The 14,713-nt window shown below is 40.8% G+C and overlaps 2 non-coding genes across 2 annotated transcripts; one reads left to right on the forward strand and one right to left on the reverse strand.

Annotated features, from left to right (window-relative positions):
• Nucleotides 1-4,002: 4,002 nt before the first annotated feature.
• Nucleotides 4,003-4,092, forward strand: TRNAR-UCU (transfer RNA arginine (anticodon UCU)). The gene is given in 2 exon segments: nt 4,003-4,039; nt 4,057-4,092. It is a non-coding gene; the product is annotated as a tRNA-Arg (tRNA).
• A 9,985-nt stretch (nt 4,093-14,077) lies between these two features.
• On the reverse strand, nt 14,078-14,184 carry TRNAL-CAA (transfer RNA leucine (anticodon CAA)). Its single transcript has 2 exons — nt 14,147-14,184; nt 14,078-14,123 (listed from the first exon to the last, which is right to left on the reverse strand). It is a non-coding gene; the product is annotated as a tRNA-Leu (tRNA).
• Between the last annotated feature and the right edge of the window lie 529 nt (nt 14,185-14,713).

Raw genomic sequence — 14,713 nt, forward strand, 5'->3', positions numbered from 1 at the left:
GGTGGTACTTCCAGCCTCCTCGCTGAATGATACTGTCCTCAGTAGTTTCAGGGAAAGAAATGCTCGCGTTGATTTTTGTCTTAAGGTGGAGGGAGAGAAAAACGACGTTGAAAACTTCCTCTGGATCCCCTCCCTCACTTGGTGTTCCTAGGGTCCTAAACTTAGACCCAAAGCATTAACATTGTGTTTGGGAAAGTGCTTTGCCGATGCAAATGTGCTTTCATTTTCCAGACCGGTTAAGAAGAGGTATAGCTTGTCCAAGAGTTTCATTTTCTGTGGGATCTTAGCTGTTTTCTAAAAAGTGGATTACGTGGTTCAGTTGGGGCGCGGGGGAGCGGGGGGCAATGCAAGGACTCATTTTCTCTAAATTTATCCAACACCGCACGTTTCCTGTTCTCTTTTTTACGTTTGTAACTCACTGGTTCCTTCAGCAGAATTTCCAGATGCTCTACAGAAACCATTCAGAACAGATGGTTAAATGTGGATGCCAGATCCCTTATATAGACAAGTGCCCATTTTATGACCAATAAATTGTTAATGAGTAAGAAGAAAGAGCTGATGAGAAAGCTGGTAATTGCTTGGATTTAATACACTATATTTAACCGCAAGTTTTAAAAAAGTGTTCTTTTAAGTAGAGTTCTGTTCTATTTAATTCAAATATCACTGAGAAAGCCCTATGAATTAATTACAGACACAATAATTTATTTTTACCTATATCCAGGAAAGATCAACTATGCCATGACTAACAAATGTAAGAAATATGGTCAAGAAAAGCAAGTGTATCACTCACTCTGTATGCTCATAGCATTTCTAAGGTGATTTTTCCATTGGCAATCTTTGGAAAATTCCAATTATTTCCTTTAAGAGATTGCCAAATATATTTAAAATCTTCAAATTCTGCCTGCCCCTGTAGGAATATTTTGGGGGTATAGCTCTATCATGAGCATTCCTAAAACTTTTTTTTAATTTGCAAATTTTGCTATGAATGTAAAAGCCCATAAAAGACTACTTTATCAGAGTATGCATGCAAAAAATAATTTTAAAAGTCTAATTAAATATCAGCAGGTGAGAGGGGGAGAGATGCCTCTATGGATTCCACAAAACTCTAAGTAGCATCAATTATTCAAGAAACAAACTCAAGGCCCGTGTGATGGTAAGGACATTGAAAAAGACAGTTGCTCAAACCAAAGACTACCAAGGAAACATTCAATAACACCAAAGTCCTTGAGTCTACAATTAGAGGATTCATCTTTCTTGTGCCAAGTGTAATAAATGTTTTCACTTCCTCAGTAGAAAACCTTGGGTAATGATGACTAACTCACACTAGGGGTGGGGAGTGAGGTAGGAAGAAACCAGCAATAGCAGCATTTTGATTTCTCTATACCACACACCAGTATTTTGAATGAATAAAAATGTGAATCGTTGAAGCCATACGGAATATAAATTGTGCCAATACCTTCCAGACAAAAAACTCCAGGAATACATAAATAGCTAAACAAGTTGGGCTTATAAATACTTGTAGCAATCAAGAACACAATGGGGAAGCGTCTTAGTAAAAGAGTACTAAAAAGTACTCATAGGGATTTAGTCTTGTGCTGGGTGATATAGGAAAAGATTAAAGAAGCAGCGCTTTGTTTTGTATTGGATGATGTCTGGAAGCAGGAAGTGATGCTGTGATTGGATATCTTAAATTTAGAATTAGGATTTAAAAATCTATCCTAAAGGAAGGAAGAATAGAGCAATGATAAAACTATGATTAGTCAAGAAGCTGTAGTCATTTTTTGGCATATATATTTATCAAGCTTAAAATGGGGTGAAATGTCTGTATTTACTTTGTGAGACAATACAGAAGGGAACATTATTCCTGTTAACCGCAGAGGAAAAGAGAAGCTGGTGAAATTTAACTACAAAAGAGCCTTTGAGAGGATACGAGTTTGAGAAAACTTTACCCTTGTAATCTCAAACTGTGTCTGGATTACTTGTCCTAGCAACACATATACCTCGATTCCCAGAATGGGAATCGGGAGGAAATTAACTGTCCTTGACGGAAAGGAAACTGGCTCAACATCCCCCTCTCACGAGCCACGCAATCTCTAAACCCAGAATCAACCCTGCTTATAATACAGCTATGTTGTATAGCTATGTTTACATGTTTCTACTTGTCCTTTCAGCTCTGTGTGCGACAGTAGTAGCTAAGGGAGGCTCTTTGGGAAACTTGCTCTCTGGGATTATGCCTTCTGCTTCTTTGGCCTCGGGTTTCCCTCTTTCAGAGAGAAGGAATGCTCTCTCGTTCCTCACTATGGAGCAGAGAAGGGGACTTTTCCTGAGAGGTTTAGAAATAGTCCCCCAATACCCCTTCTCTGTCGGGAAGCTCCCTCATTAACTATCAGCCCGCATTCCTCTCAAGTGAGATTTCGAATAGTCCTTTGGGCCAGGGAAAGGGCAAACCAGTTTACTGTCATCAAAACCAGTTGATGATTGGCTTTGAAAACAAACGCAGACGACCGGGATTCTCTCGGTCCCCTTCATTCCGGGTCCTTCTCCCACAAGCATTTCCAAGTCTGAGGCTGCCTGGAGGTTCCGCTCAGCTCCCGCCCGTCTTTTCACTGTTTCCTAGGCTTGGACTCCAGCCGACACGTCCTCAAAGACCAAAAGCTTGAGAATAAACTCTCTGGTCAAGGAAACCTGATCAGATCTACCCACCGCCCTCTCAGTCCTAAAGTTGCCAGAAGTTCCGCTGGGGAACTAAGGACGTGATGGGTCCTGGGAAGAAGTGGAGCGCTGGTGGAGCAACGGGGCCCGGAGGAGGGGGCCGGGGAGTGGGCTGCGGGGTGATCTCACCCCCTCTCAATACCTGGACTTCTAGGCTCTAGGGAGGCAAGTACTTTTACACTTGGCTCAAACTTCAGCTCCGGTCTGACCCTCGTCCTTTCTGCCTTGCTTTTTTGCAAACGATCAGTTCAGAGCTCGCGTTTGCCTTTAATTTTCAGAATTAGTTATTTTCAGTTTTGATGCTACGTGAAGTCGAGAAGTTGAAAGTTGGAAGTTCCTTCCAGGCACTTTTTGTTACTCACTCGTTAGTGAAGCTGCCTGAGTGGTTTTCAGGCTCCTGACTCAGACTCTAGTTTCCGCTTGGAAGAGAGGGTCATATTTGTTTCTATCACATTACACTAAGTCGTCCTTTGGTCGGGGTGGCCTGAGACGTCTTCTCTTCCCTCCACAACCTTCTGCCAGGTTCTCAGATCACAATGGCTCCCCTATTCCCAGTCATTAAATCTTGGAATTTCTCGCACTAGTGCTTCACCGTCAACGAACTCACCTATAATTATCCCTTTCTGTCTACAAAGACATCAACCCACTTGACCAACAATCGCTAAGGGAGCTGCAGAAAAGCCGCAGCAAAGAAAAAGGCGTCTTTTGCATCTCAGCCCAAAGATTCACCAAAAGAAAATTAGAAAACCTGGCATATTTCTAAAGCTCCTTGCAGAGAGAGGGAGACGATGGGATTGCGTTGCTTTGTGAGCGCCTGGACAAAAACAACACATGAATGCACCATTTTCAAAAAGAACACACATATAAACAAGAAGGGCTGCCGAATCGAGGGAGAGAGAGGGGGGCAGAGAAACTCAAGACTGGAGATAAAGGAAAAGGAGTGGTGGGGCCTGGCCGTGTGTTAAAAATATCTCCCAAGGCCATTTGCTGGAAGTTCCGCAAATTCCATTTTTCCCAAGCGTGGACTTGGAGAGACCTGATGAAAGGAGATGCTGTATTTGATTCTTGGACAAATTATTTCTTATCTCATGGAGATGAATGACAGTAGGCCCTGGAAGGCTCAGAAATTTCCCTCTGTTGGCCATTGCATGTCCTTTGTATTGTCTTACATGCTTTTGTGTTTCTTAAATTTTCAGTGACCAGAGCATAATAGATTTCCACGAAATATATTTGATAACCAAATAAATAACCAAGAGCCTTTGGGATCCAGCCAAGAAGCTCGTGCCATCAGGCTCTGTGGCGCAATGGATAGCGCATTGGACTTCTAGCGTATGGATGAAAGTCATTCAAAGGTTGCGGGTTCGAGTCCCGCCAGAGTCGTAGACCTTTTGACAGCAAGAGTCCTTTGCCTGTAACTTCTCCCTCTTGTTTGTGTAAACTGAATGATTTCCTCACAGTCAGTGAATGTCACGTCCCCACATTTTTTTTTACTGCTGTTAATTTCTACTTTCTGGTGTTTACTTTTGAGGAGCTTCTTCATAAGGATTCCCAAGTGTGTCTACAGTGATTTGGTACCTAAATAAGGGGGATATATATATATATTCCTACCCATTTATTGTGTGTATATATATATGGTAGCAGGAGAAGAGAAAAAAATCAGAAAACCAGATAATGGGTCAGTGGATAGACAGATTACATTGATGTTAATGAAAGTAATAAGGCAGCGGTAGAAATGGCTTTATGTGGCACATTCTTTGAGGTCCAAAGTTATGTACTCACAGAGAGGGCATTCAAAAGGAAAGTGGTCTGTCACAGTGACCAAAAAAAAAAAAAAAAAAAAAAAAAAAAAAAAGTGCTTGAAGCTGTCGCTCAGTTTTGGGGAATTGGTACTAATAATGCCAAGATTCCAGGCCATAACTGTACCTTATGTCACTTCCATGCATTCCTTAGGAAACCAAAATAATGAGTAAAAGTAACTGATTCGTAGAGGAGGCTAGTGATACTTTCCTGAAAGAAAAATGTGAGATAATGATGTGAATCCAGGAAGTAACGATGCTGGCCTCTGTACTAGGACAACAAAACAATGTCTACACTTCTGTGACAGGAAATTGGAAAAAGAACAGAATGCTAGGCATTGCTTGGAGGAAAGCATCACTCTGCAAAATTTGTAAGGACATCAAGAAAAGGCAAATGATGGCTCCTGCAGGAGTTCAGTCAGCATCTCCTCAGTTTGGGCAAGGCACAGCTGCCCTGGGCTCTGGAATCTTGGGCTAGTTTCAGCACACTCTTATCACTAGGAGAGCAATTGTTTCTTTTTCCTTAACATATGTGAGGCATTGGCAATCTGTATTTGTGCAATCTCATTTAAAACCTTATTTTCTCACCCTTAGAGCATTTTGTCTCTAAAATTTTTTACTTCTGAGCAATGAAAACTCATTAAAAATTAAATAGGTTTAAATTATGCATTTGAAAGCCAAGAAGCGACTGTGGCTGACTCAGCACAAGAGAAGGAGACTAAAATTGGCTCTGGTCTTGAATGTGAACAAAGTCTCTGATAAAGGAAGGATCATAGGTTTACACTCTAATAATTAAGGGAATAATAATAATCCAGGGGACCAAGGGAATGTAAGATCTGCACAGACTTGAAGACAGCATCAAGAATGTTTAAGCAAGGAACTCTTGCTTGGTAAGGAAGGACCATCTATGGGAGGGTACAGAAAGGAGGAAGTTAGTCTATGAAAATAAGAGCTAAGGTGGAGGGAAATGGCTTTGCCTAAAAAGAATTTAATTTTTTAAAAAGAGTTTTATAATGATTTGCCCCAAACCCCATCTGGAATAGTGGACTTTCACTGACAAAAAAATTAAAAATAAATAAAAATAAACAGATAATAGTAAAGTGCTTATCATCTTAGGCTCTATTTTCTGATTCATCATCTATATACCAAATTGGTCAAGACACTACCAAAAAAAAAAAAAAAAACAAAAACCAACAACAAAAAAATCAGTTTCCTATATATAAGCAATCTAGACAACTATATTGTATTATATAATCATCAAACTTGCTAGGAGACTAGGACTTAATTATTCAAGCCACTGAAAAGAAATGATAATTATTCCAAGCTAAGAAGTTAGCTTACTACAGTTTCATGGATACTGGCAGAAGATAGGAGATTCCCAGGTCTCATAAAGACAGTTTATTATTCACCACAATAGTAGTAGCCAGAGTAACATTTGCACTGATTCCCCAAGCATCAGATCCCCACAGGGATCTCTGGAGGACAGCTTGGAGGAACTGGCTACCAGATATACCTAAGCACACTTTTCTTTTTATTTATCCAGTGTGGCTATTTGAACTTTAGATCATTTCCAGTCATTATCTTCTCAAATATTGCTTCTTTCTAATCTTTTTTTCTGCTCACCTTCTTGGCTGTGAGTGTCAATATGTTATATTTTTTGACCTATTGATTGATGACATTTTCCTTTTCTAAGATTTTGTTCTGGATGTATTTATCTCAGCAGTTTATTGCTACTCTTTTTGTTTTAAAACCCATCCATTACATTCTGACATTTTTGTAAACTTTGTTTTAAAGTTCATATTTCCTTTTTCTATTTTCAGGAATTGTTTTAGTCAAAATTCTTCATTTTGTATTTAATTTCCTTGCCTGTATTAAGGTCAACTAATTTTAAATCACTTTGTTAGAACACTATTGTATAGGTTCCAGAAGGGTTTGTTTCTACTGTCAGATGTTTCTCTTAGTTCTGGTCAGTTTTGTTGGTGCTTTGGAAATACTTGCAATCAGAAGTGAAGTGTTTTACTAAAGAATAAAAGATTGAATACTTTTCTCTTAAGCCTCCCCTTGCCATGGGCCCACTGATAAAGCAAAGTAAAAGATCACTTGAAACAATATGTAGCAATTTGAAGACTAAGCTTGTAAGTCATAGTATGTTTCCGATAGTCATATTTTGGAACAGCTTGAAACACTGATAGTTTGATTCCTTTGGAAATCTACTTAAAATTTAGGTAGGTTAGAAATTACATAGAATTCCTGTAACAAACATTATCCATATTAAATTAAAGTATTAAGGAGATAGAAATTATACATTTTTTTGTTAATCTTCCTAAAACTCACTAAAGCTATAGTTTAAACATTTTTTGGAGGGAATCAGGATGGCGGAGTAAGATGTACCACTCACCTTCTCCCACGAACACTTAAAAAAAATAAACCAAAACACAACTACATGTAAAAGAGCTCACGCGGAACATTTACCCACATCCTGGGAAGCCACCTAACTGATTGGGAGATCATCCCAGAGGAAGGGACCTAAAGGCTGCAGAGAAAAGTGCAGCAGCTTGACAGAGGAGGGCAAAGCAGAGAGAGATCCACAAAGACCACTGGTACCACTGCCCCCTATACCTCAGCCTGAGATGCTTGGGTGGAGGCTGGGTGCTGAGACTAAGGCCCCAGAGGTCGGTTGGGTTGCCGGAAGAGGAATGGGGTTGGTCCGTGTGGAGACAGCCGGAGGGAGCTAGCATGCAGCGCTGTGGAGGGAAATAGGAAAGAGGTCTGAGCCTGCAGGAGAAGTAAGGCAGGAGGGGCAGAGCGGCATAGGAATATCTTTCTCTGCGGGACCCCTGGGCTATTGGAGGGCGGGGCTACAGGTGGTGAGGCAACTCTTGTGTGGGCTTAAGCAGGACTGGGGGGGCAGTGCATCCTATGAAGGCTAAGCCTGAAGAGGAGCTACTTGTGAAGTATACAGGCAGTGAGGGCAAACCTCCACAGTTATCTCTAACTCCAGATGTGGACGTGGCCCTTCACCACTAGGCATCCTTGAAGAGGCACCACTTGCGGCCTCAGTCACCTCAAGGTTGGCACAGATGAGGGCACTGCAACCAAGCACCAGTGGTTGTTGCTCTTACTCCCCTGGGAACAACACATGCCTTGCTACTGCCACATGCTCTGGGTACTCCCTAAACCTTTCTGAGGCTCAGGGCCACTTCCCAGGGCCCTGCCACTCAGAGCAGCCTGGACCACATTCCTGTGGGTCCTTGCTACTGTCAAAGACCCAGTAACCAGGCACTGGTCTCTAGCCCTCCCCATTGCCTTTATCTCCCTGGAAGCAAGAGCAGCACCCTAACAAGGGGGTAACAGCCTGTACACACTGAGGAAACAGACAGCAAGCATCCAAACCCTTATGCCAAAAATGAATATTAAGCCCTCACAAAATATGAAGGGGGCTCTCACATATAAATAGCCCTCCAAGATTGCAGTAGTTGGTTTCCCCAAACCTACAGAATAAGAAAAATATAAGCAAAATGAAGAGCACAGGAACAATTCCCAGATAAAAGAACAGGACAATTCACCTGAAGGAGCAAACAATGAAACAGACCCCTCTAGTCTAACAAACACCAAGTTCTAAAAGGAGATTGTGAAAACACTGAAGGAATCAAGGGTGAATATGAAGGAATTAAGAGCAGATATGAGGAGTTCCTGTCGTGGTGCAGTGGTTAATGAATCCGACTAGGAACCATGAGGTTTTTGGGTTTGATCCCTGGCCTTGCTCAGTGGGTTAAGGATCTGGCCTTGCTGTGAGCTGTGGTGTAGTCTGCAGACATGGCTTGGATCCCGTGTTGCTGTGGCTCTGGCATAGGCTGGCAGCTACAGCTCCGATTGGACCCCTAGCCCGGGAACCTCCATATGCCATGGGTGTGGCCCTAGAAAAGGTGAAAAGACTACCAAAAAAAAAAAAAAAAAAAAAAAGAAAAAGAAAGAAAAAGCAAGATATGGACAGTAATGCAGATTACTTTAGAAAGGAACTAGAAAATATAAGAAGGAGCCACGAAAAAATTAGAAAATTCATTTGCAGAGATGCAAACTGAGTCACAGAAGACCAGAATGAATAATGTGGAGGAATGAATTAGTGACCTGGAAGATAGAATAATGGAAATCACACAATCCAGCCGGAAGACAGAAAACCAAAAGAAAGAATATGAAAGCAATATAAGAGATCCATGGGATAATACAAAATGGGTCAATCTATGCATAATAGGGATTCCAGAAGGAAAAGAAAAAGAAAAGGGGGTTGAAAATATATTTGAAGAAATTATGGCCAAAACCTTTCCAAATCTAAAGGAAATGGATATCAAGATACAGGAAGCACAGAGGGCCCCAAACAAGTTGAACCCCAAGAGGCCCACACCAAGACTTATTATAATAAAAATGGCAAAAGTTAAAGAGAGGATTCTAAAGTCAGCAAGAGAAACACAAAGAGTGCATTGTAACAGAACCTTTATAAGGCTATCAGCTGATTTCTCTATAGAAACAAACACTACAGGCCAGAACAGAGTGGCAAGATATATCCAAAGTTCTAAAAGGGAAAATTTTGCAGCCTAGAATACCCTACCCAGCAAGAATATCATTTGAAATAGAAGGAGAAATAAAGACTTTCTCCAATAAACAAAAGCTAAAAGAGTACAGCAATACTAAACCCATTCTAAAAGAAATACTGAAAGGCCTTCTCTAAATAAAAAAGAAGTAAGAAGAAATAGGATGGAGGAAATCACAATTGGAAAGCAATCGCTTAAATAAGCCACTATACAGATCTAAAGGGGGAAAAAAAACCTACTGTAAAAGTGAAGATCAACACAAGGAACAGCAAAAGGACAAACATGAAATGTTAAAAAGGACTAAAAATAACAAACACTGGAGAAGGTGTGGACAAAAAGGAACCCTCCTACACTGTTGGTGGGAATGTAAATTGATACAACCACTATAGAGAACAGTATGGAGGTACCTCAGAAAACTAAATATAGAACTACGATATGATCCAGTAATCCCACTCCTGGGCATATATCTGGACAAAACTTTCATTGAAAAAGATATGTGCACCCCTGTGTTCATTGCAGCACTATTCACAATAGCCAAGGCATAAGAACAACCTAAATGCCCACAACAGATGAATGGATTAAGAAGATGTGGTATATACATACACAATGGAATACTACTTGGCCATAAAAAGAACAAAATAATGCCATTTGTTGCAACTTGGATGGAACTAGAGACTCTTGCACTAAGTGAAGTATGTCAGAAAGAGAAAGACAAATACCATATGATATAGCCTATATCTGGAATCTAATATACAGCACAAATGAACCTATCTACAGAAAAGAAACAAACTTATGAACATGAAGAACAGACTTGTGGTTGCCAAGGGGAAGGGAGAGGGAGTGGGATGGACTGGGAGTTTGGGGTGAGTAATTGCAAACAATTGCATTTGGAGTGGATAAGCAATGAGATCCAGCTGTATAGCACAGGGAACCATATCTAGTCACTTGTGATGGAACATGATGAAGGATAATGTGAGAAAAAAATGTATATACATGTATAACTGGGTCACTTTGCTATACAGCAGAAATTGACAGAGCATTGTAAACCAACCATAATAAAACATTTAAAAAAATGTTTTGAAGGAAAAATGTGGGAAGAACCCAGAGGTGAAAAAGCAAGAAACAAATGGACAAATAGTAATAGACTTGACAGAAACAACCTAGTATATACCAAAGATTCTTCAAAAATCTCTGGAACTGAGAGCACTATATACTAGAGACTAAAGGGAAATAAAGTAGATTGTCTACAAATACCAGATTATATTACTTATATGTGGAATCTAAAATATGACACTAATAAACTTATCTATGAAACAGAAGCCGACTCACAGACATAGAGAACAGACTTGTGGTAGCCAAGGAGGATGGGGAAGGGGTGGACTGGGAGTTTTGGGATAGCAGATGCCAACTACTATATACAGAATGGATAAACAACCAAGGTCCTACTTCACAGCACAGAGAACTATATTAAATATATCCTGAGATAAATCATAATGAAAAATAATGTGAAAAAGAATATATATATATGTATAACTGAATCACTTTATTGCAGAGCAGAAATTGGACACAATATTGTAATCAATTATTTGTCAATAAATTTAAAAAATAAATTCAAGCAAGAAAAAAAAAAGCAGATTGTCTAAAGTTTAAGAAGCAATTACATCCTTAAATTCTATGCACTTCTATATACACTGACTGTTTTCCCTTCCGCCACCCAGGAAAAAATCTGGAGATTTATTCTTCAAAGAAAATGAAGAATAGGATTAGATTGTTAAAGCTGAGGCTCTGAGTGCCATAAGGAGAACAGGAGAGGTTTAACATTTGGATGTAGAGGACTGTCGAAGGCTGTAATACCTAGCTCATTTTCCTCATCTATCTCTAATATCTTTACCAGCTAGGATTTACCCTGATGGCAGGACCGAAAAGTGAATGGTAAATATACTAAGAATATGTGTATGATCCAGGAACTGGTATAAATTGGGAGAAGGCAACTTAACAGATAAGCACTTTGAGGGCTCTTTTCACCCCATCTTAGATTTTGAGTTACATTTATAACCTAAAAAAAAAACCCTTGAAAACACTCTCCACTAAAACAGTGGGGCAAACATAAAAACATAAAATAGATTATGAACAGGTGAGCAAAGTGAAGATTCAGATGACAGCTGTGCAGCAGGTCCACAGAGCAGCAAGTCTAGACTGAAAGCAAGTAGAGGTCAACTGGAAAAATAGGTTCGAGGGAAAAAAAAATTGAACTGATATCTTACCTGATTTGATTGACCTTGTGGGAAGCTCTATGGAAAACTATCTGGAAGTAAAGGAAGAATTAGCAATTAGCAATAGATGCAAAAGAACCTAGGCATGGAGTTCCCATCGTGGCTCAGTGGTTGACAAATACGACTGGGAGCCATCCCTGGCCTCGCTCAGTGGGTTAAGGATCTGGCATTGCTGTGAGCTGTGGTGTAGGTTGCAGACGCAACTCGGATCCCGCGTTGCTGTGGCTCTGGAGTAGGCCGGTGGCTACAGCTCTGATTAGACCTCTCGCCTGGGAACCTCCATGGGCCAGGGGTGCGGCCCTAGAACAGGCAAGAAGCCAAAAAAAAAAAAAAAAAAAAAAAAAAAAAGAACCTAGGCATATTAAAATTTTTCTTTTTAAAGTTTGCCTTTTTAGGCAATTATTCGCATCCATTAAGGAGAGGAAACAGACATAGCTCACGACAATATTGTGTATAATATTTTCACAGGAAAATTACATAAACAATAAATATTGTATTATTGGATGACTATTTTAGAAGGATAAGAGACATAACTATTTCAGAAGGATAAGAAGCAGTGGCTGATGGTGGTGTAAAAGTTAACGGCTCAACATGATGGAAAGTAAATAGATGACATCTAAATTGATTAATCAGGAGTTCTCCTCGTGGCTCAGCAGAGACAAATCTGACTAGCACCCGTGAGGACGCAGGTTGGATCCCTGGCCACGCTCAGTAGGTTAAGGATCCGGCGTAACGGTGAGCTGTGGTGTAGGTCACTGACGTGGCTCAGATCTGGCATTGCTGTGGCTATTGTGTAGGCCGGCGGCTACAGCTCCCGATTAGACCACTAGTCTGGGAACCTCTATATGCCATGGGTTCAGCCCTAGAAAGACCTTCCTCAAAAAATTGATTAATCGTAATTGCGTTTATATATATTATTTAGGAAAATAGATATCTGCAAATTCAAGAAGGTAATAGTTGAAATGTTAATTTTGGTGGCATCTAGTTAAGATAATTTGAGGAATTAGGAGACAGAAGACATGTTTTTCACAATACGCCTCATGTATTACTCAATAAGTAATACTGAGCCTTTTAAAGTATATGCATGCTAGAGAAATTTATAGTAAGACATTCAGAAAGCACTCGTTTTTACCATTAATGTAAGTTCTATTTGTAAAGATGTGTACAATTGGAGGAAAACGACCGGGAAAATGTACTTCTCCAAGAAAAGTAACAGTAGGGGCATTATTATTATTATTACTTTTGTCTTTTTGCCATTTCTTGGGCCGCTCCAGCAGCATATGCAGGTTCCCAGGCTGGGGGTTGAACTGGAGCTGTAGTCGCCGGCCTATGCCAGAGCGACAGCAACGCGGGATCCAAGCCACGTCTGCAGCCTACACCACAGCTCACGGCAATGCTGGATCCTTAACCCACTGAGCAAGGTAAGGGATCAAACCCGCAATCTCATGGTTCCTAGTTGGATTCGCCAACCACTGGGCCATGACGGGAACTCCAGTAGGGGCATTATTAAATTAATTCCTAAGGAGGCACAGGAAGAGTATAATTACTTGAACCCAGAAGACAGCCTTGTAGAGAGGGTCGCCTTGAACAGGTGTGGCCTTTAGTCAAGGGGTGCAGCCCATCTGAAGTGACCTGCAGAGAGGGAGACAAGAAATAAATCCCTGCTGCTTGCCCTCCTTGATCCCACATTTCTCTTGCTGGGATTCCCACTGACCTAATCCACGGGGAAACCAGAGAGCATGAAAAACCCATACAGGCCAGTTCCAATGGCCTAGATCAGCATGGAATAGAATGAAGAGCTAAATGAGTGCAAAAGAGAATCAACAACGAGGAAAACAGCAAACAATAAAGAGGGTAGTGAAGGAGAATAACAGAAACAGAATAAAAATTAAAAAAAAAAAAAGGATTAGGCAGAAAAATGATACTTAAAAAGTAAAGGAGATCCAACACATGAATTACTAGATTAAACAAACAAACAAACAAACACAGTAATAAAACAGAACATACATTTAACAGATAATGTAGTCCCTGGTAGGTAGAGACATACTTAGGGGCAATGGGACCTGTGCAAGTTTCTTTTTTTTCTTCTCTTCTTTCCTCCCTTTCTTTTTTTTCTTTTTTTCGCAGGGCTTCTGTCTATAAAAACAACTTAATTTTAAAATCACGCTGGTTGGGAATCACTGTTCTTCCTCTGCCTCTCTAATCGCTGTTATGCCATGTCACATCCAACTGCTTCACCTGATAACCCATAACCTTAGACTAGCAAAGAGAAATGATGGGAGAAGGTGTGCAAGAAAATAAAGAGGAAGAAAAAAATGGGGTCAGGTGAGGACAGAGACGGAGGGACATAAAGGAGACGTGTGGAAAAAAAGCTTAGGCTCACAGAACAGTTAAAACACTGAAAATAGGAACTTATAACTCTCACCTAATATATGTTTTAAGAACTGCATTTCAGTACTGATATATTGCTATCATTCCATGTACATATTCATAAATACGTAATTTTTATCAAGAGGGGAAGAAAAGAAAAGGAGGGAGGGAAGGCAGGCGGGGGGGGGGGGGGGGAGGGGAAAGACATCTAAATCGCAGTGGTAATGGGGGGAAAGGGTAAGATTTAGTAACGCCAGGAAATGGTTGTGACTCAGACCCAGAAATTCAGTTCCAGAAATTGCAGAATTTGAACGTAATAATAGGAGAGAAAACGTCATGTCAGAAGTGGGATTCGAACCCACGCCTCCAGTTGGAGACCAGAAATCCCGAGCTTGGGAAGCAGGAGCTTGAGTCTGGCGCCTTAGACCACTCGGCCATCCTGACATGCTTATGTAAACAATCACTATAATCGATTACTTGAATTAACAGCCAATGAACTCTATTACTTTCAGAATATTCAGGACGAAGCACAAGCTCTGAATTCATTTCTAAATCGAAGAGGAGAAAAGACAAGTTTTGACGGAAGTTAGAGGCTGTTGCGATGGCACAAAGTTAAGGTAGCCCCAGAGCCCGGTAGCCGGAGGTATGGAGAAGCAGCTCCTGCCACACCACCCTTTCCCTTCCCGCACCGCGCTCCCTGCCTCCAAAAAATCCGACAGCCCACGGCCCACGACGGTCCCCACGGTGCGGGAATTTTGCAAATCATAGAAAAGTGTCGTGTAGAGCCACGTTAGCTCTAGTTGCGAAGACTGCTTCAGCCTGTTTTCCGCGGCGTTTATGCTCTCTCCTTCCCACAATAAATTAAAAAGTAACACAGGCAAGGAGAGAGCCAGCTAAACTGAATCAATCTTTCTGGGGAGCCAGATACATGGCAACGCTTGCTGCATTTTTGCCCTTCCCTTCCCAAGAATGT

The sequence above is a fragment of the Sus scrofa genome, chromosome 7, assembly GCF_054392235.1.
Source record: "Sus scrofa isolate SSC_HxYL_T2T_F1_AM1 chromosome 7, Sscrofa_HxYL_maternal_Yorkshire_Landrace_v2.0, whole genome shotgun sequence".
Classification (NCBI taxonomy): Eukaryota; Metazoa; Chordata; class Mammalia; order Artiodactyla; family Suidae; genus Sus; species Sus scrofa.